The sequence below is a fragment of the Triticum aestivum genome, chromosome 6D (assembly GCF_018294505.1).
Source record: "Triticum aestivum cultivar Chinese Spring chromosome 6D, IWGSC CS RefSeq v2.1, whole genome shotgun sequence".
NCBI classification, from domain to species: Eukaryota; Viridiplantae; Streptophyta; class Magnoliopsida; order Poales; family Poaceae; genus Triticum; species Triticum aestivum.
In genome coordinates, this window is record NC_057811.1 from 52,399,639 (window position 1) to 52,418,427 (window position 18,789).

At 46.0% G+C, this 18,789-nt stretch overlaps 1 long non-coding RNA gene across 2 annotated transcripts; it reads left to right on the forward strand.

Moving 5' to 3' along the window:
* Positions 1-8,623: 8,623 nt before the first annotated feature.
* On the forward strand, positions 8,624-17,866 carry LOC123143473 (uncharacterized). 2 transcript variants are annotated; one of them, XR_006470854.1, is made up of 3 exons: positions 8,624-9,585; positions 10,197-16,436; positions 17,806-17,866. It is a non-coding gene; the product is annotated as an uncharacterized lncRNA (long non-coding RNA). The 2 variants fall into 2 exon arrangements; XR_006470853.1 differs by having other exon boundaries at positions 8,624-9,178.
* Positions 17,867-18,789: the final 923 nt, after the last annotated feature.

Genomic DNA, 18,789 nt, shown 5'->3' on the forward strand with positions numbered 1-18,789 from the left:
CTAGTTGCATCTATAACCCACCCAATAAAACTAGTATCCAACCAAAGAGGTGCTAATTGGAGCTAGTTCTCATAGTGCATTTATTGTCAATCTAACCAGGCCATCCAAACAACTCTTTGGATGGAGTTAGTTCAGGGTTAGTAATGAGCTAGAAACTAACTCTAACCTCTAGCTAAGTTGATTATCCAAACAGGGCTGTGTTGTTGCTATTGCTGCTGCTGCTCTTCTATGTATATGTAGACATCATTAGAACAATAATGTAACACTCTTCCTTGTTGCTATGTAGCCTAGGATTGCATATTTAGACATTAAGTATAGTGCATGTTGCTATGTAGCCTCAGATATATTACATATGGCCCTATTTAACCTAAGGAAAAATGGGTTGCAGATATATTCGGTTAAAAGTCCGATTCACCGATTATTCCCTTATCAGCCGCCGGCCTATATGGTACCAGCTATGGATATCCTGAACTGTGACCAGATATAAGCCATGGGATGAAACTAACCTCAATGGAAAACAGCAGTCGTTCCCAAAATTGTCCTGTGTAGGTACATCAAGAAGCATGTTAAGCACAAAATTACACATGGCAGACAAAATAATCTCCAAAAGATAGCTTCAGTGTGCAGGTTTAAGCACGCTAGTAAAGCAAAACAAGTGAAAAGGTGTGCTAACTGCAACAGGCCTAACATTTAATAACAAGCAAACATGGTCATTCAAACTGGTATTGTGCCGGTCTAAGTACACTGGTTATGGTTAAATAAAAATGGAAAGGCGTGTTAACTACAAGATCCAGCAACCAAATGTAGTCATTCATAGTGGTATTGTTGAAACTGGTACTGGTGAAATTGAACTGCACAGTTCATACTTGCACATATAGAACATCACATTGTGAACAACTGGAATAAACAAGGCATACTACGAAGAACCAAAGATAGCAATTGAAACTGAACATATGCTAACTACAAACAACCAAACAATCAAAAAACTTTAAAATAGGCATATGCTAGCTATAACAGGCTTAACAGCAAGCAAATATATGCATTCCTATCGGTATGTTTAAAACTAGATTCATGAAATGTACTGCACAGTAAATAATTGCACATATAGAGCATCACATTGTGAACAACTGAAATAAACAAATCATGGGTTTCCTCACTTGTCACAGATGGGCTCGTTCCCATGGAAAGAGCATGGACCCTGGATGCGCTCCATGTTGTCGCAGATGGGCTCCTTCCTGTTGGAAGAGCACGGCTGTAGGGTGCCCTCCCTGATGTCGCAGACGGGCGCTTTCCCCTTGGAAGAATAGATGGGCTCTTTCCCCTTGGAAGAGCCAAAGAGGGTGCCCTCCTCGTGGTCACCGTCGATGAGGTCTGACTTTGAAGCTGTGGATCCCAAGCCAGCGTCGCAGAACGTGTCCTTCAGAAATGACAAAAGGGGCTCGATGGAGATGTAGAATGGGAAATTGTTGACAGTGAGCCAGAGGAGATCAGCGGCGGGGCCATGGATGAGATCGACGGTGGTTGAACCCGAGGGGTTGGGGGTGGGCCACTTAACCTGTGAAACAGCCCGCCCTAGGGCGTCGCTGTCGATGACCTCGATGTCGTAGCTGCAGACGAGACATGCCCACATACTCTAGCCCGCTGCTTGAGTGCCTGCCGCCAGTAATGGTCGTCAGCTTCCTCGGCGACGTCGGGCGAAGAGACCGCTATACACCTCTTTTAGGCTAGTCGCTCCTGGAGCTCCATGGGAAGCGTAGCCGGGCTTAGGCTGCGACGCTCTGGAGTGGGGGATGGGGATCTGTGGGAAAGGGGGCGTTTGGCAGGCGTCATCTAAGAAACTCAGGGCGGCCTGGGTATGGAGATCGGTGGGTAAGCTGCACGGGCAAACCGGCAGATGTTGACAATGGAGGCCTTGAGGCAACGGTGGCGGGGACTTTGCTAGGGTTTTGTGCGAGGGAGGGGGTGTGTGGGTGTGCATGCACGCGCATGCCCGAGGAGGTTTTGGTGTGTGTGCGTGTGTGTGGAGGGGGCGCGGGGTGTTTGAGGAAATGACGCGGGTACTGAAAATTTTACTAAGCAAGAGTCAAACGCGGGAGTGAAATGCCGGGCTATTGAAAATTTTGATGATAGTGCATCGCACACGGTCCGGAGATAACAACCGTGTGTTATGAAAAAGAAAAACCCTCGAGGCGGGCAGATATTCTCGATGTAGGCGGGATTGGGAACAAGAAAGATCGCACACGGTCCGGAGATAACAACCGTGTGTTATGAAACATAAAAACCCTCGAAGCGGGCAGATATTTTTGAGTGGGGGAGCCTCGTGGAGCCCAATGTACTGTGCGGATGTGTGCGTGACAGGTGCACCAGCGTGGCACACGGTTAGTTTGAGTGAACCGTGTCTGTTGCGTCATCCGACTTATGTAATGTTCATAAATTTGGCGCAAAATAACGCGGGAGAGGGTCAGAACACGAACACACTTGCATGTGGACCAAATTTATGTATCAAAAGGGTGGTTTGATTTTCATAATACCAAATGCAACTTCGATGTGGCACCTCTCTTGCAAAGCACACGGTATTGCTTGCGCCCACCCTCTCATGTCGGTACGAAGGGAATCCTAAGCTATGAATGCATGCCCCCTCCCCCTCAACCGAGGTTCACCTAGCAAAGTGCGAAGTAGCTAGCAGCCCCCCTCCTCCCTCGTGTCGGCACGAAGGGAATCCTATGCTATATATGAATGCCTGCATGCCCCCTCCCCCTCAACCGAGGTTCACCTAGCAAAGTGCGAAGTTGCTAGCAGCCCCCCTCCTCCCTTGTGTAGGCACGAAGGGAATCCTAAGCTATATATGAATGCATGCCCCCCAACCGAGGTTCATCGTAGCAAAGTGCGGAGTAGCTAGCAGCCCCCTCCCTCGTGTCAGCATGAAGGGAATCCTAAGCTATGAATGCATGACCGCCAACTGAGGTTCACCTAGCAAAGTGTGAAGTAGAGCTAGAAGCCCCCCTCCCTCGTGTCAGCACGAAGGGATTCCTAAGCTATGAATGCATGCCCCCCCAACCGAGGTTCACATAGCAAAGTGTGAAGTAGATAGCAGTCCCCCTCACTCGTGTCGGCACGAAGGGAATCCTAGCTAAGCTATGAATGCATGCCCTCCCCCCCCCCCAACTGAGGTTCACCCTAGCAAAGTGCGAAGTAGCTAGTAGCCACCCCTCCCACATGCCGGCACGAAGGGAATCCTAAGCTATGAATGCACATGCCCCCCCCCTCAACCGAGGATCACCTAGCAAAGTGTGAAGTAGCTAGCAGCCCCCCGCCCCTTGTGTCGGCACGAAGGGAATCCTAAGCTATGAGCATGCCTCCTCCCCCCCCCCAACCGAGGTTCACCTAGCAAAGTGCGAAGTAGCTAGCAGCCCCCCACCCCTCTCGTGTCGCCATGAAGGGAATCCTAATTAAGCTATGAATGCATGGCCCCCAACTGAGGTTCACCTAGCAAAGTGCGATGTAGCAACCCCCCCCCCCCCACAGACACACACACTTTTAGTCGGCGGACCAGAGATGCATATATCTCACCAAGATGGATCGTAAAACGGCCCAAGAATAATCCACCTTGGCCGTACAACCTCTCTCTTGTTGTTGGTCAAAGTGATGTCCCTCCATGCGACCCCGGAGATGGGCTAGCTCGCCAATAATCACGCGAGTAGCTAGTCCCCAAAGACAACCACTGCATGCGTGTGGCCCCAACATATGTATGGAGAGGTGTGTTTTTGAGTAACAATGAACAACTTTGATGTCGCACCGTGATTTCGAACTAGAAATCCCCGCACTGAGTGAGGGTTAGGTTGACGATGCATATGTATGTTACACCACACTTCAAGCCAACGACGGGGATTCATATATGCATGCATGCGTGCATAGTATATGCGCTCAAACTTAATTGGGTCTGAATCTCACCATGACCTATACTACGATAACACTTTCCAAATGAAGAATCCGCCATGGTAACCTATCTTGTTGTTGGTCAAGGTGATCATGGATGTCCACGCGTGCCCACGAATATATAGGCTTGTCACCGATAACCACGCGAGGGAGTGTATCCTTCGAAGGCAACCACTACATGCATATGTATGGAGGTGATGCGTGCATGCATGCATGTTTGAATACACAACATTGATCTGGCGCGTGTGTCAAAAATCGTACACTAGCTCCCCACACAGTGCGAGATCGATTCATGATGGTGTCGTTGTGCTAGCCACTTCGACTAGATGGGAGGGATTCATGCGTACACATGCATATGTGTGTGCTGAAAGTGTATCATGCATGTCATCCCAGAGCAAAAATAATAATCCCCTCCTAGGTCAAATTAACTTCTCTTGTTGTCAGGCAAAAAGAAGTGATGGACCAAGCGGGCCCACAGATGGAAAGCATCGATATCGCTGATAACCTCTTAAGTGGGTGCGAGAGGACAACCACCGCCGCTTTGCATGTGGGCCGAACATATATATGTTGAATACCCAAAATGCACAACTTTGATGTACCACATGCCTCAAAAACTGTAAACCACGCACCCACACAGAGCGAGGTTCATATCAAGCGTACTACATATGATGGTCCCCTTCCCCCCTCTTCACTATATGCTCCTGCCATAATATATGTACAACCCAAAAGAATCCTCATCGATGGTGAAATTAATTAACTTCTCCCGATGTAGGCCAAAGTGATGCATGCATGCATGCATCGACAATGGCCTCGTGGGCTCACGGATGGAAGCGTCACACGTGAGTGTCCTAGCTAGGATATATATGCATGTGGCCCAAAAAGGTGTTGTGTGATGTTTGAATAACCAATTTCACAATTTTGATGTGGCACGTGCCTCGGTAACCAAAAAGTCCCGACACTGAGTGAGGTGTACTTGTTCACGGACGCATATGTATAGTATATATGCTAGTCCCCTCCCATCTCTTCGACGCGTACTATATAGCACCATAACACAAACAAAAAAGATTATACCTTGCTGGTCAAATTAACCTCACTGCCGGCTGTTCGTCAAAGTGATGGACGATGACCTCGCGGGCCAACAGAAAGCATCACACGCGAGTATCGAGTGTTGTGTAGGACAACCATCGACTGCATGTAGTCAAAACATTTATGTATGAAAGGGTTGTGTAATGTTTTAAATAATGATTTCACGACTCTGATGTGGCACCAGCCTGCCTAACAAAACGGCCAACCCACACGGTGGTCACAAATCGTAGTGCACTGCGAACCACTCGCCACCCCAGACACACACACCCACACACACCGCGAATGCACCGCAACTACGATGCATGTTAAATTAATTATCCCGCGGTGAACATACATGTTACCAAAGGAGGGACGTTTTAATTTCAAAAAATTCACAGAGATCATTAAGACATTTTAGTATATTGATTGATTGATTTTCTATGGGTATAATGTGCAAAAATCAATTTTGAGCTACATGCACACGTGATAGTACACCTAAATGGATTGCAAAAACACATGTGTCTCACTAGGTGCATGTTTGCTCCCCTTGCAACAAATTTCAAATATTGAGAATCTTGATTTTTAAATTCTAGTACATCCAAAACTTATTTGATGTTCATGAAACTTATTGTGTTGTCATATGGACACCAATACAAAGTGGCATTGTACTTTTTTGTCAAATTTGAGACCAGTTTCGATGTAATCTTTATCTAATTATAGACGGGAGATTATTAATAATTGGGAACCAATATTCCAAACGGATTATTTATTCGAACCGTGAGCGTTAGACCAACAATGGATACGTACCATGCTTCGGCTAAGCAATAAAGCGGCAGCATTAATCATCCAAATAGAAAAACAATATACGTGCCGCCACGCGAGCCGTGTGACGTGAGAGCAGGCGTGAGTTGACGGGATGCCGCGTAGGCAGACGGGGAGGGCGTGTGTGCAGGTGTGTGAATTGACGGAGGCGTGCTCGCTGCATAGTGTCATAGGGAGGCGTGCCAGCAGTCCGGTGCGCAGGCTCACCGGGAGGCGAGCCATCGGTTTGACCGCCGCCCGCCTCTCTCCCACAACTCCCACTACTCCATATTAATGGTGCGCCCGAGCGGCCACACCCCCATTCTCGCTACGCACACACAATCCTCTCTCTCCGCTTGCATCCTCGACGCCGCTATCAGTCCCTCAAAGCCATCAGTGTATGAGGATGCCGCCCAAGCGACCCATCGGAGGGAGTGGCGATGCCGGGGCTGCTAAAGCACCGGAGCATGGCGTGGATATGGAGACAGAGGTTGCCGTTACCGCCGGCGAGTTATCGCTCCACCCTGACGTCGTCGACGGCGTCGAGCTTCCATAGCGAGAGGCGGAGTTCCACACCAACTCCGACGACCACTCCGGCGACGACTCCGACGACGACGGACAGCTGGTTAGTCATCTATACCCATTTATGTGTCCAATAGATCATAGGGTTTCTTTGGTTACTCCTGCCTCCCACCGTTTGCAATAGAAATCCTGTGGTTATGTTGAATCCATGAAATCTGAGTAAGTTTCATTAGATCCGTATAGTGTATTGATTGTTTGAATGGTACAGGTCATAAGTGATTAGTTGTTTCATCTGTGCAAATGATTTCTGCTAGTAATCCGACTAGGGTTAGTGTTCGTGCTAATAATTCATAGCCAGGACTTGACAATTGATTTTGAATGACCTATGTATGTTTGTGCCATTATTTTCTTCAAGATTGGTCTGTACATAGACGACTGTGCTTATGTATAAATAAATAGCCATAAATTCCTAATCCTACTTCATGGCATGTAATCAGTGATTTGATGCCAAATTTGTTTTACTATATGTATAAGTGTTGTTTGACGATGTGGACAGCGAGGATGAAGATGCCCAGAGGAGGTACAAGAGGCGAATCCTGAGGGAGCTTTATGCGGGAATGCGTATTAGGACCTGGAACGACGGCTATAGATGCCCATTTTGCAACCACAAGATTCATGACGCGTATCTAAGTGTTCTTGCGCATGCAATAGGACGGGCCGTTGGCTTCTTCAAGCAGAAGTATTCTCGCAGGGTGGCGCACGGCGCGTACGCCAAGTACCTGGAGAAGCTTCAGGATCGTGCCGGCCGCATGTGAGATGAGATGTGGGATGGATCGAACTATGTATGCTGTAATATGCTTAATGATAGTTGAACTATGTACTTATGGTTGAACGATGCTTATATACGTGTACGCTTATTATCTATGTCTGAGTATGTTAAATATTTCGCCGATTTCGCAAAAAAAGTCACATATTTTGCCGAATTTTGGTAAAAATTACGACGGGGGACCAATAAGCCAGGACGGAGGTAGTACGTCAATCACACACGGTTCCCAAAACTGGAACCGTGTGCAATGACTATCATTTTGCCTGCTGCGTCAATCACACACGGTTCGCTCTAGCAAACCGTCGCCCCCAAAATTCTTTGTGGGACAGAAAACCCTCACCACCCAATTCAAAAAAGAAAAAAAAACCTCATCATCCCCACGTCACAAAAACCCTCACCCCGCCCGCCACCCACATCGGCCCCTCATGTACGTTCCCCATTCACACCTGCACAAGCTCCTCCGCGTCTATGCCATGGCACCGCCTATCGCGGCGGTAAACACTTAGCTCGACGCCTGCCGCCGCCGCCAGGCTGCCGGCAAAGCCCACCCCATTTCGCCACTTCCGCTTGCCGCCGCCTATCGCCATCGACTTTCTCGACGCTACTCGCAGTAGACCCAGCTCCGCTCGGTTGGGGAATCTACCGTACTGAGGGTTCTTCTCATGGACGACAAGGTAACTAATTTAACGAGATATTATCTCATCTCTTATCCCAGTTCATCTGTCTCCTTTAATCACCCGGCGGAAATCGCCATGAATTCATTTTTATTCGAGCTGATTTGAGGGTTTTCTTTCATTCATAGAATATACCGTGCGTCGATACTTCAGGACTTGGCGACCGCCGCCAGAGATTCCATCTCATCGTACCAGATAACTTGAGGACGAACGTGGTATGTTCAATCTCACCCTAAATCGGTTGGCATGGCCTACTTCCCTGAACATATTCTAAATATTGCTACATTTGGATAAAAGATGCCACACGCACCATATACGTTAAAGGGGATTTTTCCCCCTCTTCTTTCTATATTAGTCAAATTAATGATATATTGTTTTTTCATTACTATCATATTTCCATAACATCATGTTTACCCTATCTATCTATCTATATCTATCTATCTATCTATCTATCTATCTATCTATCTATCTATCTATACCTATACTAATTACAGACTCCCAAAAAATTACCACGTTAATTAAAAATTAGGAGCCGCTCATCTTTCGTGGGACCGAGTTATTGCAGTCAAGATTTACTAATTGAACGAGCTCCCACGTATCCTAAAAAAAGAAGGAGCTCCCACGTTAGCTATCCATAGCCCTTGGATGAAAAAAATCATGTCTAACCTAAGAAAAAAAATCTCATGTCATCCTTGCACGCCCAACTCATGTCTAACCTAAGAAACAAAAATCGCATGGTATCCTTGCGTGCAAGCCTAGGTCTCTTTGGCCGAACTCTTTCAATGACTTCTGACAGAAAATAAAAAATGCCTGAGCTTTGCCTCTTCCTTCCTACGTCCACATCGTCGTGGTTCTGGAGCGATCTCTGGCGTCGTTCAGCCGCCTCAACGTGTTCTCCTCCTATGCCATTGACGACTCAAAATTCCACTCCACAATTGAAATCTTGATGAAATTTCTCCTAATACCCTCCCCCGATCTGTCTCCTCTCCAGTCTCCATGAAATTTCTCCCATTATCCTCCCAGATCTGTTTCGTTTTCAATCTTTAAATCCCCTCGGTTTCAACTAACGCCATGTTTTTTCAGAACAGTGAATCAATTGTCAGTGGCAAGATGTTAGATGCACCATGAAATTTCTCCCATTATCCACCCAGAACTGTTTCCTTTCCAATCTTTAAATCCCCTCGGTTTCAACTAACACCATGTTTTTTCAGAAGACTGAATCAATTGTCAGCGGCAAGATGTTAGATGCACCAGAACAGATTGTGTACGGGCCGATGGTTGAAGAAGATTAAGGGACCGTCATCGTCGGAGAGGTTGCGGGGTGGACGCACTACCTCATGTATCCACTATGAAGGTAAGTAATGCTTATCCTAAATTCCCCTGCTCTAAAATAAAACAATTTTTAGGTCTATGGGCAATAATACTCTTCACTGGATTATGAGCCGAAGGAATGGAACTAGGAAAGTGGGTGTGATCTGCATCTCCTCAGTTGGCGCACCACAAAATTCTTTCAGTTGGGATGTATTCCTTGATTCCTTACATGGCCACTTTCGGTTTTACCTGAGCTAATTAATATTTTTTTGACAAAGAAATTAGTTAATGTTTCTCATGCAGAGGATTTGGCTGTTGTGCGCTATTCCTTAATCAGAATTCAGAACTGTTCCCATCCAGAAATTAAGGCTGCATGGTGTACATGAGCTATACAAATCTTCATTACATTGTTTCCGTTTTGTACATCAACAAGGCTACAGATTAGTGATGGTAATATGTAATAAAAATATAATTTTCCCTGTGACAGTTAACCATGCCACTATCTTTGTTTCTAACATCTAATCATTTGTTTTTCTCCTCAGTGTCGGCATATAACATAATCTGTCTTCTATTTATACTGTTTGCAATATTTTGTTACTGATTAGTAATTTTAGTTGAGACAGAGAGCACTCTTTGATAGTATTCCAATTTCAGTGGGACCGAATGTCCTTTTCTGTTACACCCTGGTTTAATTAGAATATTGAGCTACAATCACAAGCTAGCTGCTGATTCCATAAACAAGTGCTATTGAAAGTGACAATGTTTTAGCTACATTGCTCACTTTGGATATAAACTGGACTTCGGAGGAGTCCACCATGCAGCCCCCCTTCTTAGTTTGCAGAGCACTCTGCAATAAATAATGATTAATTAGTAGCTATGATACATAATGCACTTCCAATAGCAACCACATGAGCCTTGAAAATGACACATGACCTCGACAACTCGACTATTAGTGTTTATATGACTAGGCTTCTCTATACTTTTGCATGGTTTTTTCTGGATATTTTTATTTTGACTCTAACTGATAGAAGCTCTGCTGCTGCATTCTCGATTAAGGGCAGAAAGTATCTGGAGCCCTAGAAGCACAAGTTAAAAATGGAAAGGCCAGTCGCTAAACAAGAACGCTGGGTTTACAGGAGATAAAACTCTACGTCTCTCCAAGGGACCGATTGCACAATTGGAGGTTTTACCCAATTAGAGAAGCAATCTGGGGTGGATCAAGGGCTTGATTCGATATCATTCTAATGAGTTTATTCCATATATGTTCCACGAAGACGGCATGGAACTCATAAGATTTGAAATCCTAGGCATCAGATTTGGGTATTGAAGGCAGCTAAGGGGCGAGATATCCCTTGCGAAAGGGCATAGGTAGAAGAGGCGCACTTCTGATTCGAGAGCTTGGACCAACATTGTACATCGATCATCATGGGGCCTGCTGGAATTGGATATTTGTATGTGCAGTTCATTTTCTGTTTCCAATAATTCTTGAATTACATTCTGCTCATTACATACACTTCTACCTACAACTGACCTGTTATAGTACAGTGGGAAATTTTAGATGCAGACCAAGGAAACAAGTTGCTGATGGAATATCATGCATCGTTGCTGAGGAGATTAGTCATTTTCGCATTACCTGCTTTTCTGTGATATTTCAGGTTTCAGGTTTGTCCTCAAGGCTATCCTGTCATAATGTTTTGTTAGATATAAATAATATGAATATGAATCCACATGGGCAATTGCTATGCTTGCTCTGAAAACTCAGATGTCTTTTGCATATTTATAAGCTCTGAAGAAACTAGGAATATCATGGTTGATTAGGGCATCTAACTTATGGGTTGAGATCTAATTAGAGATTTCCTACAAATTCCACGTTAATCCGCACTTCATAACATTCTTAATTCTGCGGAAAAAGAGAAGTCATCCCTGCGTACGCTTTGGTAAGCCAAGGATGTATAGGCCTGCGCTCCTGTTTTTACGCTAAAAAGAGCTCTCCTCGCTGAGTACGTTACATTTTTTTGAGTTGGAGAGCACACTTCATTAAGAATGGACCAGCGCATGTTCTACGGTTTTATAGGTCCTCTCCATGGCTGTGCTATACCTCCTACCTGTCTGTTGGTCCAGACCGTGCGCGTCGAGTACTTTCCGACGACACGCAAATGACCGACGACGAACGACGACGAAGTACTTGCCGACAGTCTTGGTTTCTGCCCCAAGCCGGCTCGATCCATCCGGATGGATCGAAACTAGCACAGCTAGCTACGTAGCCCAGTGAGTTGCACTCGTACACGAACTCCTACGCCGAACACGCACGTACACAGCAACCGGCTGATTGATCCGGCCGGCCTGCACTACACACACGTACGCACACGAGGAGGCTGGCCAAGTATTGCCAAAGGCTCGTATCGAGCCTTGTGTTTTATTTTAACTCACGGTACAAAGATTACAAGGGGTGGTGACATATATATACTAGTATAGCTAGCCTATATGTAAACCTATCAGGTGACTGAGTCCTAGTCCGAGCCGGCTAGGAGACGGAGACGTGTTTAACTCCAACAATCACCCCCCTAAACACGATGTCGTCACGTCACAGCTCCGACGCCGATCCTTCTTCGCATCTTCAAGAACTTCTCTCGGTCCAAAGTCTTGGTTAGCATATCCGCCAGTTGATCATCAGTGCGAACGTAGTTGACCTTCATCCTACCTTCTTCCACGCAATCCTTTGTGTAATGATACATCGTATCAATATGCTTGCTCCTTTCACGCCGCACTGGATCCTCGGGTAGAAAGGTCTCACTATCAACATTGAGCACAATTTGTTCCGGATCTCGATCTATGAGATCACTATGTAGCCTCGCTAGTGACACACCGTGACATGCCGCAGTTGCTTTACTCTTCTTGCTCAGCTCAAGACGAGGTTCCATTGGAGCGTCAATTCGATTGCAATATTTCATTACACGACTTTCAAGTACCTTCCTTGCGTATGCCTCCCGGCATAGTGTGATCCCTTCCGTCTTTTGATGTACCTCTATCCCGGGGTAGTAGCTCAAAAGACCAAGATCATCCATCTTGAAAAGCCCTTCCATCTGTAGCTTGAACTTTGCAATCAACTCTTCATCTGCTCCGGTAATTAATAGGTCGTCGACGTAGATGCCAACTAGTAGACGACCCCTTCCTTCACCTCTCTTGTACATTGCATGCTCTAGTGGGGCTTTCTCAAATTCAAGCGAAATCATCGTCTGATCAAGTTTGATGTTCCACACCTGAGAGCCTTGCCGTAGCCCGTACAAGACTTTGTGTAACTTCAGTACCTTGTGTTCATCTCCCTCTTTGATGAATCCTGGTGACTGGTTCACATACACATCTCCTTCTAACTCGCCATTCAAAAATGCGGATTTTACATCCAAGTGATGTATCTTCCATGATTGCTGAACCGCGAGAGCGATGAGTAGTCTCACCGATTCCATCCTTTCAATGGGAACGAACACTTCTTCGAAGTCCACACCTTCCTCTTGCACGTACTCTTTGACTACTAGCCTTGCTTTGTGCTTTACGGACCCTTCAACATCTCTCTTGACCTTAAATTCCCACTTGAGCTTTATGGCTTCATGGTTGTTGGGAAGATCCACGAGCTCCGATGCATTGTTGTCATAGATCGACCTCAACTCTCCTTTTATAGCACGACGCCAACACTCTTCCATAACCGCGTCTTCAAATTTTCCCGGTTCCTTGATGTGCAAACATCGTTGCCCTTTACTCGTCATCTTCACCGAATTAATTTGAGGCGCTTCCTCTGAAGGATGTCCAACACATGTCGTTCTCGTGCTACTGTAGAAGACACACTTGCTTCTGGAACTGCCAAATTCCCTGTTGCTGGCGATTTGAGCCCTTGCAAACTGTTCTCTGGAGAGCCTCTAGAACCACACGCAGGAGCACCAAAGAGATCAGCCAACGATTCCAATGAAAGCTTTTCAAGCACCAAAACTGCTGGGCCTCCACGTGATGATGAGTTTTGTAGTGGAAAGTGTGCTGGAGCTGGCCTGCCGCATGTGCCGCCATCAACCGGTCCGTCTACTAGGCCGCGGGCACTAGCGAGCGAAGCTGGACCAGCCCCGTACGCGACGACGTGCCTCGACTCATGCCTGCTCGTGCGGACTGCCTGGCTTGCCACTCGTTGCGATGCACCCAACGCTGCTACCGTCTGGACTCGCCATGCTATCCTCTGACGCGGCGTTCACAGGCCTCGCCATGGCACCGTCCAACATAGCGTCCCGTTCATCTTGTCCTAGTACAGCTGGCCGCATGTCGCGTTCTGCTGGCATGGCCCCTCCATCACATCTTGTGTTGTGTACTTCTGGCGCCACGTCTATGCCTCGACTTACTGGGGTGATCACATCATCACACCTTGTGTCATGGTCTTCTGGTGCCACAACTTCGCCTGAGGTTACTGGCGCGGATGCACTCACCGGACCCGTGTCCAGCTGACCAAGATCATCTGAATCCTCCTCGTCCACTAGCTCGCACATCGGCATCATATCCCCATCATCTCCTTCCTCGGCCACGAGCGCCCGTTGTTTCGGTGCTTCCTCGCAGTCAGCCTTGAAGTGACCGAGGAGGCCACATTTATGACACCTCACTTTTCTGATGTCAAATTTCCTCCTCGGTGGTGCAGGCGCATCCTCGTCGTCCGAGTCAGCGAAGTTATTTCTCGCCGAGCGCTGCTTCCCTTTCTTCTTGCTGCTGCTGGTGGACCCGACTCGCTTTTCTAGGGCGTCTCACTGCGCCTTTGTGAGCATCACAAGCTCGTCGTTCTTTCCATCCCCAAGACTGTACCGCATCCTCTCATCGTGAGCCTTGTATCGTCCGACAAGATCGTCGATGGAGAGAGTCGCGAGATCGACGCACTGCTCGATCGCCGTGACAATTTGCAGGTACCAGGGAGGGGCCGCACGCAAGAACCGCCGGACAACCGAGGCCTCCGTTAGGTTTTCTCCAAGCGCACGAATCCGATTGACGAGAGTAACTACCCGCGAAGCGAACGCATCCATGGACTCATCATCGCCCATGATCAAAGTCTCATAGTTCCGTAGGAGAGTTTGGAGATTGGCTTGCTTGACGCGGGTGTGTCCCTCGAACATGAGTTTCAGCGTATCCCACACCTCCTTCGCCGTTGCTTTGGTGATCAGGTGTTGAAGGACATCCATCGGCATCACCGAATAAATCGCCGAAGCCGCCTGTCGATCCTTCCGGTGCTCGGCTCCCTCCTTCTTGTACGCGTCGCCTCCTGGATCGACTGTGCCCCATAGCTCGTTGGCGCGGAGACCACACTCCATGAGGGCCTTCCAGACTCCAAAGTTCTCACGATCAAACCGTGGGTACTGTGAACTCGCCGGAGCAGCAATTACTTTAGCCGCACCGGAGTACTCCGCCAGCTGCTTGGTCTTCTCATCGTCCGACATGATCTTCCGTTACTAGAAGATCAACCTTGCTCTAGATACCAATTGTTGGCCCAGACCGTGCACGTCGAGTACTTTCCGACGACACGCAAACGACCGACGACGAACGACGACGAAGAACTTGCCGACAGTCTTAGTTTTGCCCCAAGCTGGCTCGATCCGTCCGGATCGATCGAAACTAGCACAGCTAGCTACGTAGCCCGGTGAGTTGCACTCGTACACGAACTCCTACGCCGAACACCCACGTAAACAGCAACCGGCTGATTGATCCGGCCGGCCTGCACTACACACACGTACGCACACGAGGAGGCTGGCCAAGTATTGCCAAAGGCTCGTATCGAGCCTTGCGTTTTATTTTAACTCACGGTACAAAGATTAGAAGGGGTGGTTAGATATATATACTAGTATAGCTAGCCTATACGTAAACCTATCAGGTGACTGAGTCCTAGTCCGACTGTCCGAGCCGGCTAGGAGACGGAGACGTGTTCTACCTGTCCATGGGAGGACCAGCGCATGTTCTACGGTTTTATAGGTCCTCTCCATGGCTGTGCTATACCTGCTACCTGTCCGCCTCACGATCTTACTAACATCCATGAAACTGTCATTCAGTATCTTCTTCCATTGTTCCTTAAAGCTGTTTGTTAGGCTCTTCACCTCGGCCAGCTCGCCATAGCTGCACAGCTCTCCTGAGAAGCCACCGGTTGTCTATGCTCATCCTATTCCTATTCATAGGCAAAACCTGACGCAGACCCAATCGCAAAGGATGATGGGATCATGGGAGGAAGAGGCAAGGTACTGTCTTGAAGATGTCTCAAGTCTCAATGTCTCATACATATTGATAAAGGCAATAAAACTGTGTTGCATGGGGAAGATCAGCATGGCTGCAATAACAATACACTCAGAATCACTGAAAAAAATAGCGCACTAGCGTCGCTAATAGCACGCTATAGCATATTAAGAATTGCCTCGCTAAATATATCAGCGTATAACGTCTCGCTAATAGCACGATATAGCACGATATAGCACGTTAGTAGCATATTTTGAAGTCGGTGCTATTTTGTTGTAGCACGCCACAACAACTTGACTTGCTATCAACGACATGACGAGTCGCTTGCTTGACTTGCACCATGCCGGAGACTCGGAGTAGGCCACCTGCTCGGTGTGCATGATGTTCCAGTAGGCGCACCTGCTCCAGCCGAGCCGTGTGTATTCTACGGGGCAGCGTTGCAGTGGATATGGGACGCACACATGATTTCCCGATTGGAGACGGTGCACATGGGTGGCTGCCGTTGGCATGGATGCGTATTGTTCTTCTAACCCTTGGGAAAAAGAGTTTGTCTCATGTATGTTACTCCTTCTAGAGCAACAGAATAAACATTTGCAACATGGCTGAGATAATATTTATAGAAATATAGCTATGTTTTTTTCTTCTGATTTTTGTGTTGATTTACAGGTGAAAAGGAAGCTAATGACATATCCTTCCGAGCAATGTTAAAGTTAGCGAATTTATGATATATATAACACATTGCATATTATACACTCCAAGTAATCGTATAGTGATTATGTCACCGTGGCTCTTGTGTTGCGTGCAGATTTTTTATAGAAGATGCTATATGTTAATCCATTTCTTTGCAAGTTTTTCTCTCGCACATCTAGCTTCCTACCGACAGATACATGTTGTAGAAGCAAAGTCCAATTTATGGGATGTCCAAGATTGCGGGCGGGATTGATGCCCTTTTACCATGGAAAAAGTAGCAACAACAACAGTGTTTTGTGCCCGCGATGGCATAATCCAAGTCTGTTGATGTGTTTGACACTTATGGCTGTACTCGACGCTCCTCAATTTATGTAAGTTTATATCTCTGTAGAATGCATGCCTCATAGCTATGTGCAGTTTTCCGTACAGATGGTTTGTTAGACTGCTATTTCTTAAATACGGTATCCATCAGATCGTCCAAAGCATGTACTGTATTCATTAGAAGTAGAACATGTCTTGCGTTCTAAGTTTCCTATTTTGTTTCTGACTAATATTTTGTAGAGATAGGAGAGAAAATAGAACGAATATTATAAATATGCACACACTAGCAACTTCCAATATTATATTTGAGTACTTCTCTTTATATGTACTGGATAATATATAATGTAATATATGTCCAGATTTGGGAATTTTTATGTATTTTTTATAAAGTTCTATAGCGTTTTCTTATAATATATACTATACATACAAATAAGTTAGGCATGATCAGAATTTTTCCATTCTTGCAATTTTGTTACCCATACGCAGAATATGATGCATGGTGTCAATTAGGCAGCAGAAACACACCAGTGCCAATTTTTTTAATACATGAACGCCTATTACTTTTTCTTTATTATGTTTCATACAAATGTTGTATCACCATATTGATTGCAAACGACATTATTTCGTCTTTTGCTCCCAGAACTGAAATAGCAAAAAACAATCTAACCACACTCTCAAATTTGAGAAAAATCCGAACTTTATTCATACGTGTAAATCTTCACACCAACATTGGATTATCAAATGTTTTCATTATCAGGTTACACAAAAAGATTAATGCGTCGAACTAAAAAATGATGCACTCATTTATCTTTCTGTTAACATACAAAAAAATATGTTTGGTTCTCAAGCTTTAGAATGCGCTTTTACTCCTTTTTTAAATCAAGCTCAAAGGAGGCATTGAGGGTTGGTACACATATCATGCATGCTATATTACTGTATATTTCCCAAGCACACAAATTGACTACCACCATTTAAACAAGGGAAAGATAGTACATATTTTGTGATGGCATTTTTCTTTTCTATTTAGAGCAAGGTATGCAACTTTAGTATCAGTGTAGCATAATTTATTATACCTACTTATTTGTAAATTGTCCCAATCGGAATTGATTGAGAAATAGATCCTTTGTATCACCCATGAAACAATATGCATTGTTGCATGCTATTAGTTGTAGGAAATCATTATTGAATAAGTTTATGTTTTATTTCAAACAAATATTGCATGTATCAAATGTTAGCAGATATTCAACCTACATACATCTCTTTATAATAAGCTAGCCCGTGCAGACGCACGGGTTTACGACTAGTCTGTTTAATTATAGACTTTTGTCCTTTGATTTGAACTGTTGTACAGTTCTTTCAATTTGGGCCCATATTTGCATGTTACCATATTTTCTTTAACAACCCTACCATTTTCTGCAGGACATCCCTCGCTATGCAACAGATTATGTAGTGCAGAATTTTTTCCTTTACATACATCAAGGCTCCACGAATGTCATACTGCGCACAAACCATGGATTTACAATCGTTGCTACTGTAAGACTTGATGAACGTGGTAACTCCTGTTATGGCACTGGCTTTTGGAATGAAATTGCAAATTTTTATGTACTGAAAGCTGGCACTAAAATTGCACTACACATAGAAGGGCCTGGTCATGAGATATATGCTAACTTCCCCGACAAAATCATCCATCCAGACTTTGTTCGAAGTAAGTTTTCTTTTCAACTATCTGCATATGTTGGCTTACCCAGCAATGTCAAATGAATTGTGTGGTATTTAAGAAACCAATTGTTATTCGCTTATCTTACTATATTCCTACCTAATAACTTCTAGTTACCAATACACTTTTCTATTGCCCTGTTTTAACTAAATATTCCCTGTACTCCCATTTCTATCAGAAAGCGCCGCTGGCAAGGAGACTCCGGAGGTGGAGAACGGGGCTGCCAACAAGCGGAGGCGGGGCGAGCTAGAACTGCAAGCGACTCTAGCAGGCCTAGACTTAATCAGCAGCCTCCCCGATGATATGTTGAGAGTCATCATCTCCCTCCTCCCAATCAAATATGGGGCACGGACAACCCTCCTTTCCCGGCGGTGGCGCCCCCTATGGAACTCCAGCCCTCTCGACCTCATCAACACCCACGAGCTCTGCCATGGCTATCGCAAAAGCTTGGATGCGTTCTCCAAGATCCTCGGCAGTCACCTTGGCCCAAACAAAGGCTTTAGAATGGGAAAGTTCCGTTCCAACGGCAAGGACCGAGCCAAGCTTGACGACTGGTTCCGATCCCCCGCCCTAGATCAGCTCGAGGAGCTCACTTTTGATGATGGCCATCTGCGGTCGCTGCCAACGTCCGCACTCCACCTCGTGCCCACGCTGCGCGTCGCCAAGTTCAGGAACTGCCATTTCCC